Source organism: Coturnix japonica, chromosome Z (assembly GCF_001577835.2).
Source record: "Coturnix japonica isolate 7356 chromosome Z, Coturnix japonica 2.1, whole genome shotgun sequence".
NCBI classification, from domain to species: domain Eukaryota; kingdom Metazoa; phylum Chordata; class Aves; order Galliformes; family Phasianidae; genus Coturnix; species Coturnix japonica.
Window position 1 is genome coordinate 8,788,591 of NC_029547.1, and position 15,193 is coordinate 8,803,783.

General features: G+C 45.4%; 1 protein-coding gene across 4 annotated transcripts in view; it reads right to left on the reverse strand.

The window, feature by feature from the left end:
* The window catches only part of PDZD2 (PDZ domain containing 2), a 184,277-nt gene that overhangs the window by 98,216 nt on the left and 70,868 nt on the right, over positions 1-15,193 (reverse strand). Inside the window, exon 1 of one of the 4 annotated variants that reach the window (XM_015848375.2) lies at positions 10,125-10,254. The exons of the other annotated variants lie outside the window; for them this stretch is intronic. The gene's annotated coding sequence lies outside the window, so the exon portion shown is untranslated. Of the gene's footprint in view, positions 1-10,124; positions 10,255-15,193 lie in introns of those variants that run through there. 4 annotated transcript variants of the gene reach the window in all.

A 15,193-nucleotide genomic window follows, 5' to 3' on the forward strand; every position in this document is an offset into this window, starting at 1 on the left:
AGATGTCGAAATTCTGGTGAGAAAGACAAATGATAAACAAATTTCCTAAAAGATGTGTCTTGGGACAGCGTTATCCAACAATTTCATTAATTCCCTTGGTATGGAACGTAGGAGAGTGCAAATGGAATCTGCAGAAAACAGACTGCTGGGAAAGTTGTCAACTCAAGAGGATGCACAGAAGTTTATTCAGAACATCTGAGGACTAAAACAACTGACGGGAGGCGCAGCTTAAGATCAGGCCAAGTGCAGTCATGCACTGTGGGATTAAAGAAATATGTTCTGCATACTGGGAGCTCAACAACAGTTGGAAATGACATCATAGAAAGACTTGGGTGCTCATGGCAAGACTGTAAAAAAGCCAAATGTTGCTTGAGGTCTCAGTGAGGCAAGGGAAAACAGACAAGACACTAGTAAGATCTTAGCTGGAACAATGTGATTTCAGGTTACTGAGTTCAGGAAAGGTTAAGTGAAAGTGGAATAGGGCAAGAAAAGTTCAGTAAGATAATCTCCCTCATAAGACAAAAAGACAAAATGAAATTGGCTTTGATACTGGAGGAAAAGGAAGGCTCTCTTTGGATGAGAAAGGGAAAGATAAATGTAAACAAAGAATTTTAGGTTGGAATTTGAAAAAGGGATTAGGCTCATCAAAATAATGCATGTTGAGAAGAGCTTGCCAAAAGGAAAAATAAGGCAGGAGGTTGATTGTTCAGTGCAAGAAAACTGAATGAGATAGCCTAAGTCAAAGCCAGTCATGCAGGACGTCCAAAGCCAAATGCTGGTAACACAGGTCCTCATCACATACAGCCCACAAGCTCAAGGTGTGTGAGCTGCACTGCTATCCCAAGACCTGCTGGACCATCCCTCACCTGCAGCCAGGTCTTGCGCCACCACTGGAGGGGCATGATACTGAAGGTGTACAGAGAGCTCACATACACGCTACAGATAATCACCAGAAGCTGTTTCACATATGGACTGGTTTCCTGAGTTAGTGCACAGAGAAAAAGGGAAGACATTTCCTTAGAAGACCAAAGGTTTACACTAACCAAGTCCAAGGAGCAGAGGCTAGTGAGGAGCATGCCAGCTGACTTGAAATGGTTAAGAGTCAGAAGAACTCTGCTAAAAGCAAGGAGATGGATGAGGCTTTGGAGGGAAGAGATGAGATGGCCACTGCTGAAAGCTTCAGAAATCAGCACTGTGACAGCAAGCAACCAGCTATCACAACTGAATTCCCTCATTATTACACAGTATTACCCTATAAAATTAACAGTGCAGGCAGGTGCAGAGGGCCATTTACAGTCTTGCTCTTCCAAATTAAACTCTGTTTCAATGGAAAAACATGAGTTAAAAAGGTGAAGGAGGGAGAGGAGCAGGAAAACACAGAGGCTAATTAATGTCAATCACTATAAAAACCCATGACTGATGCTTTTGACATGACTATCCATGACAGATCTTCTGCAGACATTTGAAGGAGCATGAGAAGGGTGCCAGAGTGCTGCATCAAAGTGGGATAAGCAGAGTGTGTCTGCAGATCTACACAGTGCAGAAATATTTTGCTCAGATATTTATGCAGACTGCTCTGAAAGTAATGCTTCCTATTTATTTCCATGGAAACTACAACAGATACAAAGAGCGCACTGACACTACTTGATAGAGCAAACTCTCACCTACATAACACTGTTTTTCAGTATAGTCACCACCATTACCTATGTATTTTCACTAGCAATGAACAAGATCTGGAATGCCACCCACAAAAGTCTGCACCAGTGGAGGGGATCCTCTATTGCACAGTTGCTATGATAGTTTCATTGCTGAAACATATCACTCACTACTCTGAACTACTGTTCACAGGATCACAGGGGTTGGAAGAGACTATCAAGTCCAACCCCACTGCTAAAGCAGGCGCCTACAATAGGTCGCACAGGTAGACATCCAGACAAGTCTTGAGTATCTCCATAGAAGGAGACTGCACAGCCTCTCTGGGCAGCCTGTTCCAATGCTCTGTCACCCTCACGTAAATAAGTTCTTCCATATGGAACTTCCTATATTCAAGTTTTAGGGCATTACTCCTTGTATTATCACTACACACCACTGAGAAGAGCCTCATCCATTTTGCCTCCCACCTGCCTTTAGTTCTCATTCCACCTCACCATCCACTCAGTGGTTTCTTGCCACTTTTCCCCAATTTCTTATTCTTATGGATGCACTGATCTTGAGTTTGGAAGAAGTGATATTTAAGCACCAAACATCTCTCATGGGCACCCTTTACCTTCTAATACTCCAGCCCACGGAATACTTCTAAGTAGGTCTTTGAAGAAATCAAAGTTGGCTCTCCTGAAGTCCAGGGTATCAATTCTACTTACTGTGTTGCTTGTTCCACATTAGATCTTAAACTCCACCATCTTGTGATCACTGTATCCCAAGCTGCCTCCAACCACCATATCCCTAAGCAGTCCCTCCTTGCTATTAAAAATAAAGTCAAGTAGCAGACCCTTCTTTGTCAGCTCCTCCACCACCTGCAAACAAAAGTTACCATAAATGCACTGCAAGAACAGAACTTTCTGTGTGTGGCCATATTACTTATCCAAAGAATATCAGGATGGCTGAAGTCCCCCATGAGAACCATTGCTGGAGATCGCATGGCTACTTCCAGCTGTTTGTAAAAGGCCTCATCTGCTTCCTCCTTTATCTTTGCTTTATCACGTCAGATGCCATTTATCAGACTACCCCTCTGCAGCTATCTGTCACACAGTAAAACAAACGTAACAGAATTCTGGTGGAAAGGTTCAACCTCTACTGCCATACCATCAGCACCCACCTCAGATGTCACAGACCAATATAATGAAATAGAAGGCATTACTTTCCAGAGCAGCCTTTGTACATACAAATGCCATTCCAGATATTGGAGGAGAGAACCTACGGATGCTTATTGCTTCAGGACAATCTCATCAGTGCAGGCTTAAGTTGCCTCTGTGGGAGAATAAGTAGAAACTCCAAAACAGACTCCAAAGGACTTGCATGCACAACTGCTGCTAATAACTGCATGCATGAAACAGAAGACTGCCCCAACATGCCAGTTTTCCCATCTGATTTAGAAAAGATAAGTCATAAACAGTACTACCAGCTCATTTTGGGTTTTCTTTTCCCACAGGCAGTTATTTTGTCCACAGCAGGGTACAGTTACAGTTTTGGGGGTAGCTTTTGCTTCAGTCATGTTTCAAACCTGTTATCAGAATGTACAGTATTCACCAGTCATGGTGAGGCTTTAACTCTGTGATCACAAGGAAAAAAGGGGCCAGTAGATAAAAGTTTATAGAAAGACAAATGCTCGGTATCCCTCCACTCTCTAACCACAATCTGTTGCTGTCATTCGACTGTGAAGTTGGGACTAATACACCTGACACCCTCTTCAGATGGGTAGATCTCAGACTGCACTGCAACACAAAATACAGACACTTCCTACTCTTAACTAAGCACAGCCGGGAGGCTTTGATCAGCAGTGGTATTGCATAGTGGAAACTGTTCTTATATTATGGCTCTTGAGATCTGCATTAAGTTAAAAGCAGTTGTAAAAAATGTCCTTAAAAGTACCAGCATGAGTTCTCACATCCACAGAGTGCTCTCTTCCAATTCACCTACAAAGCAAACAACTGCCTCTGGCCGACAATCGTGTTTGTTTTTAAAGGGCAGCTAAGCTCATGGAAGACAATACAACGCATATTTTCCCATGTTCCTCCAGGAGTGCCCTGGCTGCTCAGCCAGCTGCTGCACTTTGCAGGCAGCTGGACTCTCTTAAATTTTAGTTTTAATGGTGAAACTAACTTTTCAGCCATGAACCAGATTCCAGTTCAGCTTTCTGCATCTCTAGCAGCTGTTTCCGGAAGGCTGCTCAAGTACTGCGGCTGAGTGGCGGCCTCTTTAGAAGTCTCTCCCCTGGAGGATAACCTCAGAAACCATCTTGGCTAGTCTCAGCTTCAGCTTTAGAAGCTGCACTGGAAGGCGCTCCATGGTTTTTAAGTAAAGGCAACACTTTAAAAGGATTGCAGCAGCTGGACTTTAGACACAAGACACTGTCTGCCTTTATCCACAGTTCAAAACACAGCCCACAGCCAGGAGAGAACGATCACATTCCAGCAAAATCGTGTATATCATAAAAAATTTCACTGAAGTCCAGCTGGAGAGTGCAGCCTGAAGAGAGACTTCCCTTTGAAGCCCCACAACTCCTGAGCTCTGTTGGAAGACCCCAGTGACACCTTCGGCAGCCAGAAGACATTACTGTATGGACACACATACACTTCTCTGTAACATGTTAACACCCGGGTCTTAGCTCTCACTGTAGTTTCTTTACCACTCCTTGAAGCTAGGTCTTCACTATGTCTCCGCATTTGACAGAAGAAGAGGAGCTTCCCACCTCCAGCCCAAATTAAAGACACCGGCTACAGCCAGAGCGACCAGCACTGACTGTGCAAAGCTGAGAGCTTCCCTGCATGGACCAGACATCTATCTCTGCCCCTGAGGATCAGGCTTTGATTCAATTCAGCACCTGCTGCTCCTCCCTTTGGTGACTCACAGCCAGCCAGCAAGACCAGAAAGCTTTCATTACGTCAGAGGTGTCACTTAAGCAGGAACAGAGCGTTAACACGATTGTGTTGAGTGAACAAACTCAATCTCCGTACCTCGTCTCATTTCCCCTTCCAGCAGACACTTGACAAAGATTTTCTTTCTCTGGCACTTGCAGAAGCATCCCTTCCCTTGAGAAGCATTTCTCTATCCCATCCACACATACTTTCTCACTCTTATCACTCTCACTCTGCTCTTCAAACGCCAGCATGGGGAATTCACCAGGGCAGATCCATTAAGTCTTCAAAAAACTCCTGCGTCACTGCTGGGTCTTACCAGGCAGGTGGTGCCTGGTGGCTCTTACCACTGCCACTTCACTTTTTTGTCCATTATTTCATGAACAACATGACAAAAGTGAGGTTGACTCCATGCACGATGCTGTTCTATATCCTTCACAGCTTTATTTCCTTCCATAATTAACCTATCTTTACTGAGGAGAGCAACTTTCCCCAGTTTCCTATCAGTTGGCTCATCACTCCCCCAGGCAACAGAAGCAGTTTACACTGCAGATGCCACTTCTCAAACAGCAGTCAACAAACAAATCCATTCTGCATCCAAACTGAAAAGGCATGAGTATGAGCTCAGCAAATCACACTTATCTCCAGGTCATGGGTCAAGACTCATGGAATCAAGAAGCCACTTTAATTAAATATTTTCACTTTTAAGAATCTGGGAAAGAGCCATAAACTCCAGCCAGTCAGACGACTACACAGTACAAGCCAAGCAGTCAGCGGCAGTCATTCTGTGTCTGGAAGATTACCTCTCAGCAAATTATTTACATCTTGCACTCATTCTTATTTTAAACATTTCTTTTAAAAGTTGTTTCCTACAAGCTTGTGTTTAAGGATCTCTGTAACTTCTTATTTTATCTGCTGCATCCTCTCTCCCTTCTGCTCTTTCAGCTTTGACCTAGAAGAGCACAAGAGCTGTGACTAGATCAGTCCACCTCGCAAAACATCCTGCCCCAAAAGAGGAAGGTCAGTGTTCAAAGACATAGAATAAAATCCTGTATAGTGCTCCCCACAAACTGCGAGATCATCTGGCAACAACCAGTCTGACCCCACTAATGCACTCCTAAACTGTTCTGGATTATGGACAAGAACTTGAAAATATATTTCCTTCCTGCCCAGTAGGGTGAGATTCCTGTTTCTACCCATAACTCCTGTGTCAGCAACATCAGTGCTGCCCTGCTCCTTTCCCTGCTCACCAGCAGCTGCAGGGATTTACAGATACATTCCCTGTGTATTTTGTACATACTCACGGTAGTACTTGGAAGCCACACAGCAGTTTGTTGAGACAAAAGGTCAAATTCTGCATGTTACTGCAAATCTTCAGCACCAGCAGAGTTCATCCAGAGCCAAGAGCTTCTCCAGACTGTAGGAAACACTTAAGATGCCATGGGACAAATCAAGTGAATCATGCCAATATGAACCACAGCCCCCAGAAAGCAATGCTAGCAGCTATGCAAACAGCCATACCCTTGCAGTGGCCTTGAACTTCTCTCTCAAACCAGAGGAACGAGACTTAGTCCCTGTTCCGTTGTTAGAAGCACAGAAATCTCTGAAGCACGCAATGGATGTAACATGCCCCAGAACCAGTGCACCTGGTCATCCCATTCCAGTGCAGGCCTCAGAAAATACAGCCATTCTGCCTGTGAGGGCCTAGGAGCAACAAGGCAATGCTTACAGGGGTTGAGGAGCAGCAGGGCCACTTCTGATGTTCTGTATGAGCTACATGGATCTACACTGCTCCAACTAGCCTGGCTCCAATACGATCCATGGTGCAGCAGCCACTTTCTCAGAGCCAGAAATGCCAGAGATTCACCTTTGGGACACAAGATGGACCACATCTGGGCCACGAAGAAGTGTATGCAAAAATCCCAGTTCCCTCTGCCTCCAAAACAGTACCCTGACCTGGACCAGCTTTTGGCTGAAGTGACAAGTAACACTAGTCACTGATCACTCAGTATTTATGGAGCACACTGCACTAATGGTTAACACTTCCCCCACATCTGGGCCTAAGTTCTCACTCATTCTGGCCTACAACAATGGAATTCCACTATGTATTTTAACTGAGGGTATAATTCCTCATGAGCAGTCTCAAGCTGCTACAAGTCCTCAGACAAGCAAAACACTCAGTGCATTTACTCCCGAACTGATGGCACTCCCATGACAAGCAAAATGATGACCTTTAAGGTCCATTCCAACCCAAGCCATACTACAAGTCTATGACCAGCCAGAGCAGAGGTACCACATCCTGCCTCCAGGCTGAGCACAACACCAAAGGTAACCCAGGCTTTGTGGCAAACATCTGCCATAGCCTCAGCTATCACAAAACAAGGTCTGAGGGATGAGGAAAGGACTGGGAAGAAGGACAGGACTATCAGCCTACAAAAGTATGCATACATGAGCATTTCTATGAACACACAGCATATTCAGATGACACAAACTTCCCTAAACCCCCTACTACCAGTACCCTCATGAGGCTAGCTGCAAGCAGCTCCCCAGATGAATCCTATGAAACATTCTCCAAGGGCTGCTGCCTTCCTGCTGTTCTTAAGAACATGCAGTACTCACCGAAGCATCCATTTCTACCCACACGTGTAAATGGGCTACCACTTCAAGTTCTCTGTGATCACAGCTCTTCCAGGACTGTGGACTGTGCCTTAAATTAACTCACAAAACAAGCCAGAAAGAAAGAACACAATTTGACAGTTTTATCCCAAGGCTAGAAGGAAGAGAATTAAAAAAGAAAAAGGAGGAGAAAACAAAAACAAAAAAGCCCAGACCAGCCAATAACTCTTTGCACCAAATGAGTAATTTTATTAAGGAAACATCTGAACAAGACACACTGCACACGCAAGTTCTGCAGCTGGAACCTCTCGTAGCTGATGTTTCTCTTGGTGGCACATAAGGCAGAAAATAATTCAGCTCAGCCCTGGAGGGCTTGTGGTGGCTCTGCGGTCACAGCAGGCACAAAGCACGGTAAAACGCTAAAAGCAGGCCTTGTAAGATGTATGGTCTGCTCAGAAGCTTCTTTTCCCCCCCTCTGCAGTGAACTACAAGACCAGATAGACTCTCAGAGAGATGCCAGAGTTCAGCCTCGAGGGAGAGGCTTCAGATGACCAGAGAGCAGCCCTGGGCTACCACAGCCCTCCAGAGGCTGTCCTCTTCCCAGGAACAATTCCAGTGGCAAACTGCATGCAAGGAGGAAATTCTCTGTATGAACACAGGGGTCACTGCCCCACGGCAGACAATCCAAACGTCCACAGTAAGAACTACAGCCACTACAACAGCTCCACACCCACCTCTTGGAGGAAAATTCCACTGTTTCCATTCCTTTGCATTCAAAGAAGGGGGCTGTGCCATACAAACAAAAAACAGTACGTACCACCTGACTCACACCATATCAGTTTTTACTCTAAGCCCACATTGTTTATAAAACAATAATGAAGTGCTAGATAGCACTGAGAGGCTACCTAGTGTTTGCTGAAATACACAGGACACTCATATGGAAACAAAAGGCATCCATGCCACTTCACATATCTGAAAGCTTCATAAAGTTAGACCTTGTGCTCTGCTCCCCACAGCCACAGCTCAAGGACTGGTGATCAGATTCAGAATAAATTCCACCACATTCTCATTCCTTCTGGAGACTGGTGGGTAGGTGCAGAAGTCAGAGGGAAGTCGGGAACTCTGGTCCAGAATTTAGGTTAAGGCTCTTTACTTCATGCCTTTTGCACGTGAAGAAAGTGCAATTTTCCACTAAAGACTGAGAATGAGATCGTACTCAAAGGAAGAATTCCCTCTGCTCAAGCTTAAAGTCCACACATAGCCATACATCTGCTAAATCATAGTGAGATCCTTCTGTACTGCCACAGGTTTTCTATTTCAAGAGGATTAATAATGTGCAGGCAACATACTTTCCTGACTATGCAGAAAAATTAGGATACGTAGGATATATCTTTAACACATTTCCACCTAACCTCATGCATGGAGATACAAGAGGCTAGATGACTAACCCTTCCGGCACAGCCATGTGAGGAATGCAATATTAAACTATGATTTTCTAAATACTATGACAATATTTAGTCACTGTGTCAAAAATCATTCCAAAACTTCAGAAAAGGTAATGTAGGAGACATACGCTCTCTCCCCATGAAAAAACTGGAGGCATACTGCAGCAATGACATGAGGAAACGTAATTCACCACCTCTCTTACCCAAGTTTTACCAATACCAGCTGGAGGTTTCCCACCCCTCCACACCCCTCCATGAAGGGGGATCTCCTTTTTGAGCCAGGAGATGGTGCCAGAGAAACGCATCCTAAAGAAAGGCAGAGATGTGGGGATAAGGGTGAGGTAGAGAGCCCCACTTTCTGCTGTCAAAGGTGCAACTAGCAGTCTGTTACTATCAGTCCATATGAAACAGAAATTGACAATAATGCTTTTGAATGCAAAAAGCAGATGCATATCTCATGAAGCACCTCTAAGAAAAGTTCCGATAACACCCACCTGAGCCAGCAAACACCAGCTTATCATCTTATTCAACAGCTGACAATATTTTGGAATTAAAAATGTGGGATACATACACTTTTCTAACAAATGTGCTGCCCGGAGGTGCCTGAAGTGTTGTCAGGACAGAGAGGAATCAGCCTTTCTCACCATAGCTGCTGCTGGTTGAGGTATTGCTGCACGCTATTTCTGAGCAGCACGGGGTCCAGTTCAGATTGTGGACACATTCATAAAACCAAGAGTTGTGTGAGCGGCGTGACACACACACACAGAGCAGGCTGTTGTGCAACACAACACTTCGACACTTCCCATCTGCACTCCATTTCAAAGCATATTTTACTTGTTAGCTTCATTCTGAAGGTCCCCCCCCCCCAGTTGGGCTGCAAGAGAGGACCCTGCCAAAACGCAGAGCTGAGCAGAAGCATTGAGTCTGTATCTCCATGAACTAAACGTGAAGTAAGAATTAAGTATGCTGTGCCCTACATGCATAGAACCCATTAAACATCAACAGACTTTTGTTTGCTAGAGGATCAGGAGATATTTAGAGAGCAGGATGGCTGTGGCACACGAACGCCACCAAAAGCTCTCCTAAACGAAAGCAAGAATCACGCTGGATTTAGGAAGCGATCATTCAGCCCTATTTTCTGCATCCAACTGAAAGACAATATATTTCCCTTATGAAAAAAACCTCCAGTACGAAAGCTTGCCAAAGGAAGCTTCACTGCAAGGAGCTTTCATTTTAAAAACCCAGTCCTCACGCGTCCCACGGGAAAGCGTTCCGTGCCTTGAGTTACGGAGGTTATCCTCAATGGCACTGCCCGGCGCGCTGGGACACAGCCCTGTCTCCTCGGCAATGCGAGCCCCGAATGAAAGTTTCTGCCCAGCGCCGAGCCCGAAGCCCCGAGTGCCGACCCCCCCCCAGCACCTCCCCGCCGGCCCCCGCGCCCCGCATCCCCGGAGCCTCCCCATCGCTCCGGGCGGAGAGCTCCGCACACCTCTCCGCGCCTCCGCCGGGCTCCGCGTCTCGGCAGCGGCCGTCCCTCGCCGCCCGCGGCTCCGCTTCATCACCTGCCGCCGATCCGCCGCGCTGCTACAGTCGCCGCCGCCGCCTCCCTCCTCCCGGGTGCGGCAGCAGGGCCCCGCTCCGCGCCCCGCCCCGCGGCTCCAAGCTCCGCGCTCCCGCAGCCCCGAGCTCCCGCCGCCGGGAGTGCGCAGCGCCGGAGCTCCGACCCCCGCCCCGCAACCTCGGCTCTGCCCGCCCAGCTCCGAACGCGGGGCTTCTCCTGCGGGAGTGGGAACGGCCGGAGCGGTCCTCGCTGCTACGAGCTCGCTCCGACCACACCGCGCTCCTGTGTACTTTCTCCCCTTTGGAGATGTTCCCACTCGGGGCATCCAAATTAAAATTCCCCACCCAGCTCACAGGGGCTGTTTTCTGCCCTGGAGTGCACCTTGATGTGCCAAAGCCGAGCACATTCATTGCAGGTTGTGTTTTAACATCACGGGGGCATTTTTCATGTCCGTGGCTGTCCCAAGAGCAGTCAGCTGGTAGCCAATACTGTGTCTTTTCACTCATAAAGGCTAACCTATGTAATTGAGGTCAAACGTGACTGTCCGTGCCAAAAGGTCTGGCCATGCACTGGACATAAAACCACCGCTATAGCTAAAAAAACAAACCAAAATATATATTAGTTACCTATGCGGTGAGCTGTCTGCAATCAAGACAAGGATGAAACTCTTCCACTGAGTCCCACGCTGTGTTCCAGCTGCCTTTTAACTGCTCTGCTTTGTTCAGAGCAGTCCTGTCTCTCCAGCACAACAGTACCCTATGCAGAGATCACTGTCCCTCTTGTTTTTCAGGATTTTCAGCATGATTCTCAGCCTTTCAGGTGTTTAGAGCGAGGCAGAAGAGACTCTCAGCTTTGTTCCTTGGAGTGAAATGCAGAGGGTTGTGTCAGTGCCCCTGCTCCCAGAGAGCACAGGTTGTTAATTAGGAGCCAAAGCGGAATGCACCAATAGCTAACATACGTAGAGCCAACCTCAGGGGAAGCTTTCCATCTTCAGGATTTGCCTCTTTCTGGGGCTCAATGCTGCGAACCCAGAAATGCCTCTCCTCCAGCCATGATTCATGGCCTGATGTCCCCTGAGAAAAAACCTCAACAGCCCTTTCATTTAAAAGAAGGAGAAGAGCTCAGATGCTGAGCACAGCAAGGAGGCTGTGGCGCTCCATTGAGCAGGATGTGCAAAAGTGAATGCAAAATTCAGGCAGAAGAAGTTGTCCTAAGTCCCTGCCCTAAAACCGGTTTCTCTGTCATCCCCATGACCTGGTTAACATTATGATACAAAGAGCTGTGCAGCAGGATTCACACCCCAGGGTGCCTCCTTTTGTCTCTGGAACTGCTTAGGCTAGTGTCATATACAGAGAAGAGACATCAGGGGTTATCCCATGCAATCTTCTGTGAGACTGCTGGATGTGGGACAAAGACACTGAGAAGCTGCTCCGGCCCAGGCAAGGCCAAAGAGCTCGGTATGGACACACAGTCCAGTTCTTAGGCATCAGGAAAGTCCCAAACATTGACTACTTCCCATCTCAGTGGCAGCAGCACAAGGCATTCACAGTTTCTATTTAGGAGCTTGCATTCCATTGAAATTTGGGGGGATCTGGCCTCACCTCTTCCCAGCTCTTATTTTGGAGGACGTTGATAGCATTTTAGGCACACACATGCAGCTATGCACTTCAAAGCAATCTGCTGTGATATAAGCCAAAACAGTATTGGAGTCATATGTTTTCTTACAGATAAAACATCAATTTATAAACATGTAGAGCAAGTCTATCCAACAGAAAAATGACTTCATACATATGCAAGCAACAAGAAATACTTAGAGCAGCTCATCAAATTCCTTTCTGAATCTGAAGGAGAAACTGTGGAAACTACAGCATGAGGATGCCGTTTCCCACTGCAGTCAGAAGAAAGATGCAGAATAATGAGTTTGGTGCTTAGCACGTGGAGTTGCAGTTGCTTCCCATGTCACTGCACAGGGAAAATGCCACTTGTCATCTTGGGGAGTGCTGCAATTTTTTGTCCTTTATCTCTCATCTTCTTTGAGTATACAAGCTCTTAATTCACATTCAGGAAAGCCCCATTCGTACAAGCTAACCATCACTGAAGTCAGCTCCAATAACGTGTTAATATCAGAAGTTAACAAAGAAGCAACTGTGATGATTTCATCAGTGTCGTGTCTGTTCTGCAGCACCTACAATCCCACTATATTGAAGTCCTATCCCAAATACAACCTTCAGGAGCCGGAAGCAGAGGGCACATTTGTTCTTTACTACAGGCACAAACATTTCCTTTCTCCTGACACTGCGATGTGCTGGGCACCAGATGTCTGCCGCCCCTGACACAACACACACATAAGGTCAATTACACCCTACGTGTTCTCAAGATCTGAGATGTTTGTGGAACTGATGGGTAGCAAAATGAATATACATATTTACATGACATTCCTTTGAGAACACAATAAGCATCTATTCAAGTATCCATCCAAGACCGCATATAACCCAGAACAAAAATATGATGTTCAATTTTTTCCTAAAATAAAGCTACAAATTTCAGAATTCTGCCAGAAACCACAAAAATGACACAAAAGAGGGTTAAAACTGAATAGGAGTCCAGTAAGCCAAGAACTGCAAAGGCCACATTCTGCTCCCAGCTATGCCAGTGTAAATACAAAAATCACTCTGCTGACCTCTATGCTTTGCTAGGTTGGCTCTATACATCCAGGCAACGAGCTCCCCAATTCTCTGCAAACACCAGCTTAAAAAAAACATTTCTGCACCACATGCTGTTAACACCCTGTGATGAATGCCACAGAGAAAACTTTTTCCTTAGTGTTTCTTCTGTGCAAGAGAACAACAAAAGACTTTTAAAGCCCCCCCAGAAATGTAAGTTTAATAGCTCTGACACACAATCACTATAAACATCTCTTGAGAGCTAAGTGCCAGCCCCCCCCAGGGCTCCTGGAGGAGTTCTACCCTCATCCATTCCTGCTGGCTGCAAAACCACCACCACTTTGTGGGGTCTTCAGAAAAAAAATACCAATGACCAAAAGAATTCCATCCAGCTCCAGGTTGGGTTGAAAACACCGCAGAGCCTCATCTGTGGTGGGTTTTTAAATGCAAATTGCAGACAGGCCCTTGCAAGAGCTGTGCTAGTAAACACTCACTTAACCCTCCCACCACACAAACAGTAGGAAATGAAATGAGATGTTTTCCAGTCATTTCTTTGGGGGGTCTGAAGTCTCGTCCCTGCGAGTCAGGAAGCTCTCCAGCTGTACTCCTCAGTTAGACAGGCTATAATCAGAGGTGTTTTCTCCTATGATAGAAGGGCTGGTTTCTTGGGCAAAATATGAAAAGAAAATGTTAAGAAATAGTACTGAAAACTGTTGGGAAATGTAACATCACAATGTTACTAATAAATTCATTTATTCGCAGTTATTATTTTTGTAGCACTCAAAATACAGTCTTAATTTGTAAGGCAAATATGGATATACTGCTCTTGTCCCAGAGAGAGCTTGCACTGTAACTTGCTATACTAAGGCTAATTAATATTGAAAATATGAAAGTTCACTAGCCTTCAGAACAGAAATTGTATGGAAAATCTCTCTGCTACACCATTTTGTTTCAGTTTGCTAGAAAGTTTCATTGGAGGAGGAGGTGAGACCGCATTCACAGTGCAGTCTGACTGCACCCCTCCGGCCCTCTCTTAGAATGTCTTCCAAATCACAGAATGGTAGGGTCTGGAATGGACCTCTGCAGGTCTCCTAGTCCACCATACACTAATGAAGGTTCATTCCCTAGAGTACACTGCATAGCAAAGTGTCCAGGAGGGTTCGTGGGCATCTCCATTAACCAGAGGTTGAGCAGAGTGTGGGCAGGGAGCTGTTCATGAACCTCTGTAGTGTTCAGAGACTTTTAGAGCTGACTTCATGCATTTGCAGTGTATTTATAGGTTGATAGTCTAAAAAATCAATTATATATAAAAAAAATACCCCACTTTATCAGGATGTTTCATAGAACTCCCAAGTGTGAGGCAAAGTATCCATATTTTACTGCTCTGAACTCATTTTTATTTACTTCTTTATGTGGTCATAGAATTTATTCAGAGGTTACTACAAATCTACAGGGGACAAAGCCTTCTCAAATAGGCTCTTCTCTGACTCAGATATGGACTTCACAACAGAGTAATACTCCTATCAATTAGCACACAACTGTAGATATAAATGTGTGCTGAGGATGCTGCTTCAATCTGCAAAACACAAAGCAGCAACTGAAGTCTGGAGAGCATAAAATAGGAAGGCCTAATGGTACCACTGAAATAGGAAGGGATAATGGCAAAGCAGAAATCACACAGTTAAACCCATTTGCCTATCTGCTATTTCTAACATCTGCCACAGTTATTAAATGGCAAGAGTCACTGAGCTGTCTTTCTCCTCTCAACCCTTATTTACAGTTTGCATTGCTCTCAGTAGTGTCCTCTGTTTAATTTTTATTTCCATCTACCTAATACATTCACTTGTTTATGGGGCATAGCCTGAGTTTGGACTCTTACAACATTTATTTGATCAAAACAATCTGTTACCACTGCAATTTTGTTTTCTGGGATGGAAACACTTATCTATGCTTGTCTGTAGCAAAGATTACTTGAGGACCAAGTTTACAATTGGCATTACCCTTTCAGAACAAAAAAAAAGAGAAAGACCAGATTCTGCCCTCCCTTGAATTCAAAGCCGACTCCCAGCAAGACCTCCACGCACTGCACAGAGCCACATGCCTTCTCCCAGGTAATCTTTTAGGCATCAAAAGAAAAATATTTCACAGTGATATAATATCTCAAATTATGTACTCACCCTTAGATCTCTATTTAAATTCCATTCTTTTCCCTCCCAAAGGTGATGCCAGTCTGCTCTTAACCTTTCTCCCTTATTGCGCAACTAAGACAAACTTTTATCACGGGGTCGGAGACTGTTCTGTTTTTTCCTTACCCTGTTTGGTCTAAAGGTTAAC